Genomic DNA, 689 nt, shown 5'->3' on the forward strand with positions numbered 1-689 from the left:
ATATGAAGTTAATCACTTTTAATGAATAATGTTTGATTGCGTATATAAAATTCTTCTAAACTGACATGGTTTACAATGATTAAACATAAAAAGAGTGAAGGAATTTCATGGATACATGTTATATTAGCTTTATTATATTATAGTGCGGCATCGCAAATCCAGAGGACCGTTATAGAAATAGTTAACTATTATTGAATTAATCACTAAAATATTAGTAGGCAGGCATGAATCCTCTCTTCTTTTTTTTTCTTTTTTTCTTTTTCACTTTTTCTTACTGAAAAGTCACACATTATGTGTTAGTATATTTATCCCAAAAGGATATACCGAGGAATAAAGGTTCTAAGGGCAAGGATTAAAGTGAAGGCTTGATTAATTTACCCTACTCTTTAATTATTTAAATAGAAGATAAAGTATACTATACTATTATATGTGTATAATGATACATTATTAGAGTGAGAATAATGAAGCTAGAAAATGCAGTGATCACGTGTATTTCCGTGGCCTTGTGCGTTTGTTCGTGTATTGTGATTTATATGAATGAATTAGTGCTATTTTATTTACACAACTGTGGAGCTTCTTATCTATTAAAATGAAGATGCATATATCACGTAGTCTTATAACAAATTAAATCTTTTTTGGTGTATGTGTGTGGATATAACAAGCCACTGTATTCCACTTTTTAGGTACCA

The sequence above is a fragment of the Arachis ipaensis genome, chromosome B10 (assembly GCF_000816755.2).
Source record: "Arachis ipaensis cultivar K30076 chromosome B10, Araip1.1, whole genome shotgun sequence".
Taxonomy (NCBI): Eukaryota; Viridiplantae; Streptophyta; class Magnoliopsida; order Fabales; family Fabaceae; genus Arachis; species Arachis ipaensis.